The sequence below is a fragment of the Neodiprion pinetum genome, chromosome 4, assembly GCF_021155775.2.
Source record: "Neodiprion pinetum isolate iyNeoPine1 chromosome 4, iyNeoPine1.2, whole genome shotgun sequence".
Classification (NCBI taxonomy): domain Eukaryota; kingdom Metazoa; phylum Arthropoda; class Insecta; order Hymenoptera; family Diprionidae; genus Neodiprion; species Neodiprion pinetum.
Window position 1 is genome coordinate 20,593,887 of NC_060235.2, and position 14,423 is coordinate 20,608,309.

At 40.9% G+C, this 14,423-nt stretch overlaps 1 protein-coding gene across 5 annotated transcripts in view; it reads left to right on the plus strand.

Annotated features, from left to right (window-relative positions):
• LOC124217790 (uncharacterized) overlaps positions 1–3,697 on the plus strand; it is a 174,975-nt gene extending 171,278 nt beyond the window's left edge. For 2 of the 5 annotated variants that reach the window (XR_011176958.1, XR_011176957.1), the window contains 3 exons: positions 537–662; positions 1,058–1,169; positions 3,437–3,697. The gene's annotated coding sequence lies outside the window, so the exon portion shown is untranslated. The remainder of the gene's footprint in view (positions 1–536; positions 663–1,057; positions 1,170–3,436) is intronic. The other 3 variants (XR_011176960.1, XR_011176961.1, XR_011176959.1) reach the window with 2 other exon arrangements.
• The last annotated feature ends 10,726 nt before the right edge of the window (positions 3,698–14,423 follow it).

Sequence of the window (14,423 nt, forward strand, 5' to 3'; positions counted from 1 at the left end):
AGAGAGAGAGGCGGTAAAGAAGTTAGTGAAGGAGATAGTGAAAAAACGAATAATAATAACCGATGTAGGTTTTATGCCTACATGTGTATCTTCAGTGTGGCAACGTGTCTTACAAAATCATTTGCAGCTTCTTTATCATTTGTGTATATATATATATTTGGGTATACGGTACGGCGATTGAAAAATTATTGTGTATATTAATCTAAAATTTTAGATCATGGGAATGCATGATTTTTACAACGTTTCCAAAATACCGTGCGACAGGATTAGAAACTTGGCTATTAATTCTAATCACTCCGCGGAAGAATTAAAAATGCGATTCAATTAGTCACGCACCGTGCGGAAGTAGATTTTGCTCCGAGGTAACTGATATCAGAGATTTGAGCCGCTCAAAGACACTCATCACTTATTAATATCATCCAAACGATTCACGAAAGCCAGAATAATTTGCATTTTTCAACAGTGTTTAGATACAAAATTGTAATAAAAAAAATTTAAATAAATATGTTCTTGAGAGTTGCTTTTAATTTTTACAGAACGATTTTCGACAGCGATGAAGTTTCTAGGTCCCAGCATTGCGAAGATAAAATTCTAATCATCAAAAGACACGAGAATATATTGATGCAATTATCTTGTTGATACGGAATGGGGGACAAACGCAAGTAGGAACGCTTTTGACAATTACCTTGAATTTTTTGCCCATTAATTATCGTTATATTTATTATTTGCCGAGTTTTGTCAAATCACGTTGCACATTGTACAACAATTTTTCATATGTAAAAAAATCTCACGCATTCCAATGGCGGTTGACTTATGTCCGCTTGTCAAAACGTATATTGCAGCCATGGGCGAGCTGTAATTTGTTTGAATAATGTTACGCCGTGTTATCGGCAAATGCCATTGTAGCCGAAACTAAAATACTGTCCTGGCTATATTTATGAATATTTAATGAACTGGCGCTAATCGTCGAATCAGACTCTGCGTTAGTTGAAACTTACAAGTGCAGAGCCGGACCAGCAATATCTACGATAAGAACCATTTGATTATAATTCTCTAGGTACATAATTTTCGCTGCGTTTTCTGAGTTCCTGGTGGTCCAATTAGTCGGGATAGGGTCATTTAAATCGAATCTGAGACCATGAATTTTCGGCTCCAAAAATGAAGAAAAAGTAAGGCTAACCCCTTTGCATTTTTGGCGAAAATCTTCGCGATTTTGAAAAGTGCTGGAATAAATTCTTTCATGCGCTATTCCGACGTAATTTTGCGAGAGAAATCGATTGGGCGCAGTCCCAATATGCTGCGATCAACGCATCAAAAGTGAGAGCCAAAAAACGAGAACCTGTGTTTTCGACATTTTTCAGCAGGTGCTTTTTCCTTCGTAATTTCTCTCCTGTTGATCCCACGCTCTTTTCGCTGCGTTTTCTGAGTTCCTGGGGATCCAGTTGGTCAGGAGAGGGTCATACAAATCGAATCGGAGACTAGAAGTTTTTCGCTCAAAAAAACAGCAAGGCTAACCCCTTTGTTGTTGTCGCTCTGGTCTTTCCTTTGTTGGACTATTACTGCGTGGTCTTCCTCGATCTTTCATCCAGCCTTAACCTCAAGTTGCAGCGCCTTCTGAACAATTGTGTCCGCTTTGTTTATGGCGTTGCTCCAGACGTTTCCGTCCACACCTTTTGCAGGGAGTTAAGCTGGCTTACAATTAGCGACCGACGATCGTACCTCCTCCTGATTGCAGTGTTCAATATCTTGCGCACGGGGCAACCCGCATACTTGTCCGCACTATTCTCGCTTCGTGCACCTGCAGCTTCCACCTCCACGTTGCGATATCCAGGTGAACTTGTGCTGCCCCTTCCGCATTCTGAGGCTTTTCGTCACTCCCTGACAGTCAGAGGCGCTCGACACTGGAACTCTCTACCTACCGAACTCAGGACTGTCTCGACGCTTGCGGTTCTTGAACGCGATCTATATCATCATCTCTTTCGTACGGAAGAGACCCGCTCTTGATGGCGACGCGTCATCTAGTCTTCTCCACCTCCTGTTTCCCACATTTCTTTAATGCTGCTTTCTTAGCTTTATTCTGCTTTCTTGTCTTTTTTTTTTCGTTTTCGCTTTTTTTTCTGACATTGTCTTCTCCGTCTTTCTCTGTTCTATTCTCCGTTCTAATTTTTTATCCCTAGATCTTAAATAGTAATATAGAACTAGGCTAAGGTTTTGTGATGAAGGCTCTGTTTATTTTTAATTTTGCAAAAATGTTTTCCAATATTGTTATGAAAAAAATGAAAATAAAACATTAAACCATTGAACTCCTTTGTATTTTTGGCGAAAATTTTCGCGATTTTGAAAAGTGCTGGAATAAATTCATTCATGCACTATTCCGACGTAATTTTGCGAGAGAAATCGATTGGGCGTAGTCCCAATGCGCTGCGAGCAACATATCAGAAGCTAGAGCCAAAAAACCAGAACCTGAGTTTTTGATGTTTTTCAGCTGGTGCTTTTCACTTCGTAATTTCTCTCCTGTTGATCCGACGCTCTTTTCGCTGCGTTTTCTCAGTTCCTGGGGATCCAGTTGGTCAGGAAAGGGTCACGCGAATCGTATCGGAGACCAAAAGTTTTTCGCTCAAAAAAAGAGCAAGGCTAACCCCTTTCCATTTTTGGCGAAAATTATCGCGATTTTGAAAAGTGCTGGAATGAATTCTTTCTGGCACTAATCAGACGTAATTTTGTGAGACAAATCGATTAAGCGCAGTCCCGATACGCTGCGAGCAGCGAATCAAAAGTTACAGCCAAAAAACAAAACCTGTGATTATATGAATCCTTACGTAATGTTTTTGATGTGTTCTTATACGGGAGAGATCAACGGGAGAGAAGATACGAGGAAAAAAGCACCTGCTGAAAAATGTCGAAAACACAGGTTATCGTTTTTTGGCTGTAACTTTCGATGCGTCGATCGCAGCGTATTGGGACTGCGCCCAATCGATTTCTCTCGCAAAATTACGTCGGAATAGTGCCAGAAAGACTTGATTCCAGCACTTTTCAAAATCGCGAAAATTTTCGCCAAAAATACAAAGGGGTTAACCTTCCTTTTTTTTTCACCAAAAAATTTTTCGTCTCAGAATTGATTCGTATGACTCTTTCCCGACCAATTGGACCCCAAGGAACTCAGAAAACGCAGCGAAAAGAGCGTGGGATCAACAGAAGCGAAATGACGAAGGAAAAAGCACCTGCTGAAAAATGTCGAAAATTCAGGTTTTCGTTTTTTGGCTGTAACTTTCGATGCGTTGATCGCAGCGTATCAGGACTGCGCTTAATCGATTTGTCTCGCAAAATTGCGTCCGAATAGTGCCAGAAAAAATTTATTACAGCACTTTTTAAATATTAATCCTCACGTAAGATTTTTGATGTGTTCTGATACTGAAAATATTTATTGCTATTCCAGGTACAACCCGAGGTGGTTATCGGTGGTTGTTCGAGGTGATTGACGATTGTTGGAGGTGGTCGGAGGTGGACGAGGAGGAGGACGAACTGAACTGAGTCTCAAAGCCCTGTTGACATAAAAGCAGCTATTCGATAGAAATTATAGTTTATAGTTTACACAGCCCATTGCATGATATTTCATTATAAATACATATGTTTCAATGTATTTAGGAATAATTTATCAAATATACAGAAGTCATGTGCAAATAATAAATGAATTGATTCGACCGCAGTTTGATGTATTCATTAGAGCTTTAACAATAAATTTAAGCTTTGTTACTTCTTTTATTTTATTATGGATAATCAAAAACATTTCCGACTAATCGTGCTGTGGAAGCATGGGGATTAAACCAAATGTAGCAAAAGATTAGAAACAGTGTATGTAGAGTACGGGTATTTTTCTAATAATGCAAATAGAATAGAATACCACGCCTTGCGAATTAGCTTTCCAGTCAGAGATGAATGATGAATTTTAAGGACTGCATTATCGTCGTTGAATACTCTATGCCTCATGGGAAAAAAAAATCTGTAACGACAAACTTGATGCACCGGATCATCGTCGACTTTAACTTTTGAAATGTCCTACCATTTCCGAACACCTCCAACCATCCTATTTACCTATATTACCAGATTAGCTATGATATGAAAAGAGAAGAATTATTCATGTCGAAATGGGATTCTATTCGACGCGCGCTCGACGTATTCCATGACATTAGTATTCATAATTATTCCAACAACTTTTCATTTGCTCTCTCGATCTTGAATTTTCATAGGCATAGAATCGAAACGTTGTTTTAGCTGGTCGCAAGTGAAGTATCTGCGTTGGGTGGAGGAGCAGAATTGTTTTTCGAAAAGTATTCGGATGGAAAAAAATTCAAAGTAACTGTAATACATCACGGATGCGCTAATTTTGAACGAGATGAAACGGATGCTTCGTATATGAGACAGTATTTAACGCTGCGTAGTGATTTAAAGACCTAGAAAGGTGATAGGGAGAGAAAGAACGACGCTTCTTAACATTTCGAGTGTATTTTAACACACATTTGAAAGATACGAGCGAAATTTTTCATCATCCAACTGTCGCACAACGGCAGCGTTATTAGCCGAGCCGTTCACTGAAGAATATATCCTCAGTCAACGGCTGACCATCGAAGGGCCTGGCCGCTTGAGTCTGGAATCGGCAGGAGAGATGAGGTGTGTATTTCTTGTATGAAACGTGAAAACTAAAAGCATTATACATCATATCATATCATCATACATCGTACATCATACATCATACATCATACATCATCATACCTAGTATTACAGTTCGAAACCAAAGTTTGAATTTTCGGATGTTCGGAAAGTGACGTCACCAATCTAAAATCGGCTAGCCGAGTTCCTCAGTCCGGTATCAACCGCGCAGTAGAGCGGACGGATGAGAGTCGCGCTCCGCAAATTTCGAGTACGGGTTCTCAACCTCCCGGATCCCGCGCTTCGGGTCCGCTACGTATTTCGAGTACGGGGTTCTCAACCTCCCGGATCCCGCGCTTCGGGTCCGCTACGCGGTGAAACTCGACTTCCAGGATAAGCGCTCCGTGGTTCCTGGTTCATGTTTACAATAAATTATTTCAATTCGTTTTTCGCGCAAGCCCAAATTCGGTAGCTGTCAGTCCGCTAATAAAATTTCTCGACTTCCAGGATAAGCGGTCCGTGGTTCCTGGTTCATGTTTACAATAAATTATTTCAATTCGTTTTTCGCGCAAGCCCAAATTCGGTAGCTGTCAGTCCGCTAATAAAATTTCTCGACTTCCAGGATAAGCGCTCCGTGGTTCCTGGTTCATGTTTACAATAAATTATTTCAATTCGTTTTTCGCGCAAGCCCAAATTCGGTAGCTGTCAGTCCGCTAATAAAATTTCTCGACTTCCAGGATAAGCGCTCCGTGGTTCCTGGTTCATGTTTACAATAAATTATTTCAATTCGTTTTTCGCGCAAGCCCAAATTCGGTAGCTGTCAGTCCGCTAATAAAATTTCTCGACTTCCAGGATAAGCGCTCCGTGATTCCTGGTTCATCTTTACAATAAATTATTTCAATTCGTTTTTCGCGCAAGCCCAAATTCGGTAGCTGTCAGTCCGCTAATAAAATTTCTCGACTTCCAGGATAAGCGCTCCGTGGTTCCTGGTTCATGTTTACAATAAATTATTTCAATTCGTTTTTCGCGCAAGCCCAAATTCGGTAGCTGTCAGTCCGCTAATAAAATTTCTCGACTTCCAGGATAAGCGCTCCGTGGTTCCTGGTTCATGTTTACAATAAATTATTTCAATTCGTTTTTCGTGCAAGCCCAAATTCGGTAGCTGTCAGTCCGCTAATAAAATTTCTCGACTTCCAGGATAAGCGCTCCGTGGTTCCTGGTTCATGTTTACAATAAATTATTTCAATTCGTTTTTCGCGCAAGCCCAAATTCGGTAGCTGTCAGTCCGCTAATAAAATTTCTCGACTTCCAGGATAAGCGCTCCGTGATTCCTGGTTCATGTTTACAATAAATTATTTCAATTCGTTTTTCGCGCAAGCCCAAATTCGGTAGCTGTCAGTCCGCTAATAAAATTTCTCGACTTCCAGGATAAGCGCTCCGTGGTTCCTGGTTCATGTTTACAATAAATTATTTCAATTCGTTTTTCGCGCAAGCCCAAATTCGGTAGCTGTCAGTCCGCTAATAAAATTTCTCGACTTCCAGGATAAGCGCTCCGTGGTTCCTGGTTCATGTTTACAATAAATTATTTCAATTCGTTTTTCGCGCAAGCCCAAATTCGGTAGCTGTCAGTCCGCTAATAAAATTTCTCGACTTCCAGGATAAGCGGTCCGTGGTTCCTGGTTCATGTTTACAATAAATTATTTCAATTCGTTTTTCGCGCAAGCCCAAATTCGGTAGCTGTCAGTCCGCTAATAAAATTTCTCGACTTCCAGGATAAGCGGTCCGTGGTTCCTGGTTCATGTTTACAATAAATTATTTCAATTCGTTTTTCGCGCAAGCCCAAATTCGGTAGCTGTCAGTCCGCTAATAAAATTTCTCGACTTCCAGGATAAGCGGTCCGTGGTTCCTGGTTCATGTTTACAATAAATTATTTCAATTCGTTTTTCGCGCAAGCCCAAATTCGGTAGCTGTCAGTCCGCTAATAAAATTTCTCGACTTCCAGGATAAGCGCTCCGTGGTTCCTGGTTCATGTTTACAATAAATTATTTCAATTCGTTTTTCGCGCAAGCCCAAATTCGGTAGCTGTCAGTCCGCTAATAAAATTTCTCGACTTCCAGGATAAGCGCTCCGTGGTTCCTGGTTCATGTTTACAATAAATTATTTCAATTCGTTTTTCGCGCAAGCCCAAATTCGGTAGCTGTCAGTGCGCTAATAAAATTTCTATAACTTTATATCCTTCTCGTAATCTTTTTGGTCAAATATGTCGATAAAAAAATTATATTAAACCTTACACATTATTTTTGATTTGTTCTCATGCTGAAAATATTTATTAGTATTCGAGGTATAACTCGAGGTGGTTGGCGGTGGTCGGAGGTGGACGAGGAGGAGGACGAGGAGGACGAGGATTTGTGCTGGGTGAGTAAAACACTTTTATAATATTTGATGGCAATTATAATTATATTTCATCTGAAATATTACAAACTTGTCACGTTTACAATAAATTATTTCAATTCATTTTTCATGCAAGCACATATTCAGTAGCTATGAATAATCTTGTACAATTTATTATATTATTAATCAATTGATCAATTACATTAATCCTTAAACAATATTTTTGATGTGTTCCTATACTAAAAATATTCATTACTATTCCAGGTATTACCCGAGGTGGTCGGAGGTGGACGAGGAGGAGGACGAGCTGGACGAGGAGGAGGACCAGGTAGACGAGGAGCAGGCGGGGTGGGTCGTGGGAGAGGACCTCTCCTCTCCTCAGAGGAGGGGAGGAGGCGGGGTGGGTCGTGGGAGAGGACCTCTCCTCTCCTTAGAGGAGGGGAGGGGGAGGGGGAGGGGCAGGGAAGGGGGAGAGGTGGGCAGGGAGGGGAGGGGGCAGGGAGGGGAGGGGGAGGGGAGGGGGTGGGGAAGGGGGAAGGGAGGGGAGGGGCGGGGGAGGGGGAGGGGGAGGAGGAGGGGCGGGAAGGGGGAGGGCGGGAGGGAGGGAGGGAGGGAGGGAGGGTGGGGGGGAGGGCGGGAGGGCGGGAGGGCGGGAGGGAGAGAGTGGAGGACGGATGTCGATGCGAGCCTGTTAGAGTTAATAGAACAGTACACCCCCCCCGCTCTCGCGCCCGCCCTCCCGCCCTCCCGCCCTCCCGCCCTCCCCCCCCGCCCCCCCCGCCCTCCCTCCCGCCCTCCCCCTCCCCCTCCCCCTCCCCCTCCCCCTCCCCCTCCCCCTCCCCCTCCCCCTCCCCCTCCCCCTCCCCCTCCCCCTCCCCCTCCCCCTCCCCCTCCCCCTCACCGCCCACCACCCCCCTTCCCTGCGCCGCCCCCTCCCCTCCTCTGAGGAGAGGAGAAGTCCTCTCCCACGACCCACCCCGCCTGCTCCTCGTCCACCTCGTCCTCCTCCTCGGCCACCTGGTCCTCCTCCTCGTCCAGCTCCGACCACCTCGGGTGATACCTGCAATAGTAATGAATATTTTTAGTATAGGAACACATCAAAAATATTGTGTAAAGATTAATGTAATAAATCGATTGATTAATAATATAATGAATTGTACAAGATTATTCATAGCTACTGAATATGTGCTTGCACGAAAAGTGAATTGAAATAATTTATTGTAAATGTGACAAGTTTGTAATATTTCAGATGAAATATAATGACAATTGCCATTAAATATTATAAGAATATTAATTAACTAATTGATAATATAATAAATTGTACAAGATTATTCATAGCTATTGAATATGTGCTTGCACGAAAGACGAATTGAAATAATTTATTGTAAGCGTGACAAGTTTGTAATATTTCAGATGAAATATAATGACAATTGCCATTAAATATTATAAGAATATTAATTAACTAATTGATAATATAATAAATTGTACAAGATTATTCATAGCTACTGAATATGTGCTTGCACGAAAAACGAATTGAAATAATTTATTGTAAGCGTGACAAGTTTGTAATATTTCAGATGAAATATAATGACAATTGCCATTAAATATTATAAGAATATCAATCAATTAATTAATAATGTAACAAATTGTACAAGATTATTCATAGCTACTGAATATGTGCTTGCACGAAAAATGAATTGAAACAATTTATTGTAAACATGACTAGTTTGAAATATTTCGAATAAAATATAATTACAATTGCCATGAAATATTATAAAAATGTTTTACTCACCGAGCACAAATCCTCGTCCTCCTTGCCCTCCTCCTCGTCCACCGCCGACCATCTTCAACCACCCCCAACGACCACCGCCAACCACCTCGAGTTATACCTCGAATACTAATAAATATTTTCAGCATGAGAACAAATCAAAAATAATGTGTAAGGTTTAATATAATTTTTTTATCGACATATTTGACCAAAAAGATTACGAGAAGGATATAAAGTTATAGAAATTTTATTAGCGGACTGACACCTACCGAATTTGGGCTTGCGCGAAAAACGAATTGAAATAATTTATTGTAAACATGAACCAGGAACCACGGAGCGCTTATCCTGGAAGTCGAGAAATTTTATTAGCGGACTGACAGCTACCGAATTTGGGCTTGCGCGAAAAACGAATTGAAATAATTTATTGTAAACATGAACCAGGAACCACGGACCGCTTATCCTGGAAGTCGAGAAATTTTATTAGCGGACTGACAGCTACCGAATTTGGGCTTGCGCGAAAAACGAATTGAAATAATTTATTGTAAACATGAACCAGGAACCACGGACCGCTTATCCTGGAAGTCGAGAAATTTTATTAGCGGACTGACAGCTACCGAATTTGGGCTTGCGCGAAAAACGAATTGAAATAATTTATTGTAAACATGAACCAGGAACCACGGAGCGCTTATCCTGGAAGTCGAGAAATTTTATTAGCGGACTGACAGCTACCGAATTTGGGCTTGCGCGAAAAACGAATTGAAATAATTTATTGTAAACATGAACCAGGAACCACGGAGCGCTTATCCTGGAAGTCGAGAAATTTTATTAGCGGACTGACAGCTACCGAATTTGGGCTTGCGCGAAAAACGAATTGAAATAATTTATTGTAAACATGAACCAGGAACCACGGAGCGCTTATCCTGGAAGTCGAGAAATTTTATTAGCGGACTGACAGCTACCGAATTTGGGCTTGCGCGAAAAACGAATTGAAATAATTTATTGTAAACATGAACCAGGAACCACGGAGCGCTTATCCTGGAAGTCGAGAAATTTTATTAGCGGACTGACAGCTACCGAATTTGGGCTTGCGCGAAAAACGAATTGAAATAATTTATTGTAAACATGAACCAGGAATCACGGAGCGCTTATCCTGGAAGTCGAGAAATTTTATTAGCGGACTGACAGCTACCGAATTTGGGCTTGCGCGAAAAACGAATTGAAATAATTTATTGTAAACATGAACCAGGAACCACGGAGCGCTTATCCTGGAAGTCGAGTTTCACCGCGTAGCGGACCCGAAGCGCGGGATCCGGGAGGTTGAGAACCCCGTACTCGAAATACGTAGCGGACCCGAAGCGCGGGATCCGGGAGGTTGAGAACCCGTACTCGAAATTTGCGGAGCGCGACTCTCATCCGTCCGCTCTACTGCGCGGTTGATACCGGACTGAGGAACTCGGCTAGCCGATTTTAGATTGGTGACGTCACTTTCCGAACATCCGAAAATTCAAACTTTGGTTTCGAACTGTAATACTAGGTATGATGATGTATGATGTATGATGTATGATGTACGATGTATGATGATATGATATGATGTATAATGCTTTTAGTTTTCACGTTTCATACAAGAAATACACACCTCATCTCTCCTGCCGATTCCAGACTCAAGCGGCCAGGCCCTTCGATGGTCAGCCGTTGACTGAATAGATTCTTGAATGCACTATGTCGACGTAATTTTGCGAGAGAAATCGATTGGGCGCAGTCCCAAGACGCTGCAATCAACGCATCAAAAGTTACAGCCAAAAAACCAGAACCTGATTTTTCGACATTTTTCAGCAGGTGCTTTTTCCTTCGTGATTTCTATCCTGTTGATCCCTCGCTGTTTTCGCTGCGTTTTCTGAGTTCCTGGGGGTCCAATTGGTCAGATAAGGGTCATTTAAATCGAATCTGAGACCAAAAGTTTTTTGCCCAAAAAAAAAGGAAGGCTAACCCCTTTGTATTTTTGGCGGAAATTTTCGCGATTTTGAAAAATGCGGGAATATATTTTTTCATACCCTATTCCGACGTAATTTTGCGAGAGAAATCGATTGGGCGTAGTCCCAATGCGCTGCGAGCAACATATCAGAAGTTAGAGCCAAAAAACCAGAACGTGAGTTCTTGATGTTTTTCAACTGGTGCTTTTTACTTCGTAATTTCTCTCCTGTTGATCCGACGCCCTTTTCGCTGCGTTTTCTGAGTTCCTGGGGATCCAGTTGGTCAGTAAAGGGTTATACAAATCGAATCGGAGACCAAAAGTTTTTCGCTCAAAAAAACAGCAAGGCTAACCCCTCTGTATTTTTGGCGAAAATTTTTGCGATTTTGAAAAATGCCGGAATATATTCTTTCATGCACTATTCCGACGTAATTTTGCGAGAGAAATCGATTGGGCGCAGTCTCAATATGCTGCGATCAACGCATCAAACGTTAGAGACAAAAAACGAGAACCTGTGTTTTCGACATTTTTCAGGAGGTGCTCTTTCCTTAATAATAACAATCGCCGTGATTTAATTAATTTAAACTTTGCGTTCAAAATTTTGGATGCCGTCTCGAAAAGAAAAAATGTCCGGTTCGAAAAATTGTATTCTGTGCCAGTCGTTAATTAAATTATTTAAAGTTATCGACGTCATTGAAAAATTCAAATATTGCAGTAAAAAATGTGAAGCGCCGTGTCAATAAATCAAACAGTAAACATATCGATGTTAGATACTGGCAATATTATCATCGAGTATCATCGGAAATTTCATTATGAAATAGTGTTCTGTAATTCATTATGATATTATCGGATTATTGATGATGAATTAGGTGTTCGGTGCCAAGTAATATTATACGCGTCACTCAAGAATCAGGTGGAATAATTTATCCAAATACGTGAACGTTATCGGATAGTTTCATCGCTTCCCGCCGATTAGAGGACAAGTTTCAATTGAGCTCCACATGAAAAATGGATAGAAGACAGATTTTAGTCATGTAATAATTAGTTTCTGATAAAGTTATTTTTTCAGGCACTCGAGGAAATTCAAATATGCGACTTGAATTACCGTGCATCCGTTTTGATCACGCTTGTTTTTGTGTAATAATGATCAGCGATTAACTATTTTCTGTTAAAATGACTTCAGTATTATACAATATGTGTACAGAGATATGTACGGCAGTGAAAGAAGACGTCATCACTTGTTTTGAGATCTGATATTGAGCTAAGAATTCCATCAGGTAATCCAAAAAATTATAAAAAAATACAAATCTCAGAGAAATCCGCAAATTGATACGCTGCTCCTTGTTGTAGGCAATCTTTTGATCATATGGTGTCTGATGATGCCTCAAGGAATCACGCATGTGTCTGGCGTTACTGATTTATTCGGTTGGTAATGTCATCTTCACGGCGTCTCAGGAACCAGCCTGCACGCGTTCAGTAGGGCTCGAACGTGGTCACTCAATAAGTCGGTAAGTAACTGATACCCTGTAGTATTGAATAACACGAAAGCAGTCGATAATGCAGAGCGCAATTACCATAGCGAAGTACCGTGTAGTGGTTTGAACTGAACAAATCGTCAACGTTAACAGACGATATTACTCCTGCGTGGAGAAATAATTGACGAACCATATAAGCTCGAAATTCACTGTAAAACGTTGGCTATCACTTACTCCAGTTAGTACATCTCCTTCGATGAGCTGAATCTGGGCTTACGCAAATGATTAACTCTTTCAGTTACAGAAGCCAATATAAAGGCACCTTTTTCGTATTTATTTATTTTTTCCCATTTTTTTATATTTCATGCCAAATCCTTTTTTTCTTTTTTTTTTGAATTTTCAAGTGAAACAAAATACTTGAAATTTTTTGTATTATGTTATAAGAATTGCGTTCTCACAAGTCGTATTCTTAGCATTCGAGTGTACGAACTCAGTATTTCAGGCGACGTAATGTTGTACGATACGGATAAAAAGAGCATGCGATGGACTTACGACCCAAAAAAAAATAAAAAATTGCACGCAACACTGAGTTGCCTTGGCAAGTTTTTGACTAATCTTAAAGCGTCAGCTGAGGTGATATTTCGTTCGGTCACCATCTATAGTTGAGTCAAGGCTTAATGTGATCGTGCGACAGGTTTTTTGAAACTCTTTGCGACTGTATGAAAGTGATATGTGAATTTTGTAAAGTGGGTTTAAAATAATGAATATGTTACTACTTTGTTCTCAGCAGAATTGAAACGGAAAGATGGTAAACATGCATCCGAGAATTCATGTACAGAATCTGAATAGTAAATTTCTTATATTCAACTTTTTTGCAGCGCGATTTTTAGTTTTTCGGTTGTGAGTGTCGATCCCTTGCTCGGAGCCTATTCGGAACGCACGCAATCAATTCCTATCGCAAAACTACGTAGATATAGAGTATAAAACAACGATTCTAGCATTTTCAAAAATCAAGAGGGGTTACTGGCCTTACTTTTTTCAGCAAGAAATCTGTTGTCGACTGTATCGTGACGAGTCAATTATAAATTCAGGCAACCCGGAAAATGAAAAGCTTGTACCCCCGAGACAGCGGGACTCGGAGCAGCCGATACACCCAGTAATAGAATCCTTCGTCTCAGAATACATTTGTATGATTCTGTATAGAATAATTGGAGCCTAAGCAGTGCGAACAAGAGATTTAGAACAGCAAACGTCCAACAGTTTAGGCAATACAAGAAAAAAAAACAACAAAAAATACGGTCATAAAATTATTCTTTATTCATTTCAATACAAGTTACATGAAATGATGATGATTCGTTATTAATTACAATTATGGTTGCAAATACATGGGAGAAAGAGTAGAGAGTAGGGCAGGGGGTTAGCAGTGGTAGTGGGAACAACCGCGTTGACACGGCAGACAAGGGAAACTGCCGGAAACCTTGTCCAGGTGTAGCCGGATCCGAGTCCATAGGACCCACAAGCAGCCCGACGCCTGAACTGCGTGACCAGTCTCACATTTTTTCAACATGCTGTTCAGGAACTATTTAAAAGGCCGGGGACTTAAACCTGAGCCCTCACGCGTTAGGGGTGGTTGCTGGTGATCGTGGAGGACGAGGAGGAGGAGGACGAGGAAGACGAGGAGAACGAGGATTTCTGGACGGTGAGTAAAACATTTTTATAACATTTAATGGCAATTGGAATGATATTTTATCTAAAATTTTCTAAACTTGTTATGCTTACAATAAATTATTTTAATTCATTTTTCGCGCAATGCCAAATTCAGTAGCTCTTAATGCTCTAATAATAGCTGTATTACTTTTTATAATTTTCTCATAATCTTCTTGGTAAAATCTGTCGATAAAAACATGATATTAATCCTCAGACAATATCTTTGATGTGTTCTTATACTGAAAATATATATTACTATTCAAGGTATAACCCGAGGTGGTTAGCGGTGGTTGTTGGAGGTGGTTGGCGGTAGTTGGAGGTGGTCGGAGGTGGACGAGGAGGAGGACGAGGAAGACGAAGAGGACAAGGCGGACGAGGAGGAGGAGGAATTGTGCTCCGTGAATGTAAAATTTTTATAATGTTTAATGGCAATTGTTATTATATTTCATCCAATATATTTCAAACT